We start from the raw sequence: 2,594 nt of genomic DNA, 5'->3' as shown, positions 1-2,594 counted from the left end.
TAATAATGTTTTTTAAATGACCAGTCTGAGATGAACTTTATTGACCCTGTTGTTGACGTAACCTCAAATGGGCACCTGCAGTCTTACATTTGACCACTAGGTGCCACCACCTAGTCGTCTGTCTGGTATTGGTGGGGACGTTGCTGGCTCAGTGGTAGAATTCTCACCATCCATGAAGGAGACCTTGGTTTGATTCCTGATCGGCGCCGTACCACCTGTCAGTCAGTGGTGGCTTGCGTGTTGCTGCAACGCTGAGTAGTGGCATTCCCAGAGTAAAGCGGGTTAGGAAAACCGGCCTGGTGGTCAACTTCTACAATTCAGCTACTGAAAACACCGTGGGCCCCACTGGTCGGATCCATAGTTGATCAGACAGAGCATACTGAGTTCTGCTGTGCATGCGGCTGCCACCAGCCAGGGCTGAGCTGATGGCAGCTAACGACCTCAACAGTACAGGATGCCCTGTGAGTATTGGTCTGGGGCACGAACGAGACCCCAGTCTCAAATATAATTCAAGGAGAACATTGATTAAGTCTTCATAGGGACAGCGACACAGATACCTCATCCGGATGAAGGAGGCCATTATCACAAAGTCCTCCTGACATTCGAGGAGTGACAGTCAGGACACTAGTCAAACAAGGCTCAGAACAGAGGAACGGTAACAAATTCACGGTCAGTGGCAGATCAGTACATCAGAGCTGCAGCTGGGACTACAGAAGTGGCAACGGAACCAGGACTGAGTATTATATTACAGTGAACAGCTTTCAAGATTGGTCCAGGCCCTTCCAACCAAGGCAGTCAGGGCAGGGCTCATGACCAGTACTGTCCCCAGTACGGGGATGTCCATCAAGGACACACCCAGCACGTGCCCTACGACAGACCACCGTTCCCTGAGCTAGCTGGAGGGGGCTGGAGGTAATCCACTTGCCAATGGATTACTGCTGTCTGAAGGCAAGACTGTCTGCATTCTTGGTTAATGTGCAGAAGGAATTCGATGGAGCTTAATCTACATGGAGACTCTGCAAATGCATTTGGGGCTTCCACTGTCATCCTTAGCCTTCTGCAAACAGGGTCCTCAGAATCTAGGCTCGAATACAGTACAGTGTGTACAGATACCAAACACCCAATACAAAGCCTCTGAAGCAAATATGTTAAGAGAACATTGCAAAGTATTTTCTGCAAGAAATTTGAGGCGTTTGGATAAATTCGTCAAATTCCTAGAAATCAGTTTCAAAACGCACTTGGTAGAACAGACAACTTGAGCTGTTGACACCTATTACCACCTGCAAGGGAGGAATCCCACCACATGGAAGACAGCACCCCTCTCGATAGTGTGCAGGTGTAGGGTAGCTAAGAGAGGCACGAGTGCTAGCAGAGCACTTTATGCGCATGGAGAAGAGACATAGCAAAATCAGCATCAGTGGTCGAAGCTGGTCCTCATAGCCAGAAGGTCTTGCTTTGTGTACCCTTCTCAGTGCTGCAGTGAAAGGACACAATTTCCTCCGTATCAGAAACAGATATAGAAGGGGCATTGTCCAAACAGAAAACGACCACTGCCATCAGTGGATTCTAACTCATAGGGACCTTATATGACAGACAGATTCTCGTAAGGTTTTCAAGGCTGTAAATCTTTATGGAAATAGACTGCCTCGCCTTTGTCCCTTGGAGTGGTAGGTGGGCTTGAACTGCCTATATTTTAGTTCATAGCCCAACGCTTAAAGCAATGCACCATCAGGGATCCAGGGTTGTCCAAGTGTGGTAAAAGACATGCACTTAGACAAGATGCTCATGAGAATGCTGACAAGTACTCAGGGCAAAGACAGGCCCTCAGATGTTATGGGATGTGTTTTGGGTCAAGAAACCCCAGAAAGAGTAAGCCCACACTCTTATCTTGTCTAAAAGGCCAGACGACATATGGTCATTCGTGAGTTACAGAGATGGGGCTCTGACCTCACACCCCACTAAGAAATCAGCTCCGGATGGGTTAGGGTGATGTGAAAGACAAACCATAAACCTCTCAGGTGATACCGTAGATTAGCTAGTCATTTTGAGGCCAGGGAAGGTTTCTCTTTTTCCCACCACGTATTAAGTTTATTTGCACACAGAACCGGTGTGCTAGAAGTTCAACAGAGCTTGAGCCAGTTTTCAGACATCAGGCTTCTGAAAATGCCCTTCTCATCTGTTTCCCAGATGAACTTGAACACCCTGGTTTCTTAAGCAGTTGGTGTCTTATTCTAAAGAAAGATGCAGCCAATCAAGGCCCAAAGAACACAGTCATCATCAGTAACCGCCCCACTTGTTGGAAAACAATGGCACCTTCTTCCCAGAGCCACCCCTCCCCATAGTGGTAAACCGTCAGATTCCCCACCCCTCCATGGCTCCGAGAAACTCACAGAGATCCACCTTAGAAGAAATGGCAGTATCAGTTCTTGCTCTCATGACCTGGTTCCCCTGAAGGAGAGCTGTCTTAAACAGAGACTGATGCACTAATGCCAAAGGATAAGATTGACATATTTGACAACCCTGTCTTAGCAAATGTTTCACTTGGTATAGGAGGTGTAAACAAACACACTGTAGTAAGTTGTCCAGAGCTAGAG

At 47.5% G+C, this 2,594-nt stretch overlaps 1 protein-coding gene across 1 annotated transcript in view; it reads left to right on the top strand.

The window, feature by feature from the left end:
- The window catches only part of OBSCN (obscurin, cytoskeletal calmodulin and titin-interacting RhoGEF), a 210,806-nt gene that overhangs the window by 97,145 nt on the left and 111,067 nt on the right, over positions 1-2,594 (top strand). The gene's annotated exons all lie outside the window — the stretch shown is intronic.

This window comes from Echinops telfairi, unplaced genomic scaffold (assembly GCF_000313985.2).
Source record: "Echinops telfairi isolate 266 unplaced genomic scaffold, ASM31398v2 ScPeMD7_7469;HRSCAF=8507_0, whole genome shotgun sequence".
In the NCBI taxonomy this organism is placed as follows: Eukaryota; Metazoa; Chordata; class Mammalia; order Afrosoricida; family Tenrecidae; genus Echinops; species Echinops telfairi.
Note: the sequence above shows the minus strand (reverse complement) of the source record. Positions and strands in the feature narration are given on the sequence as shown.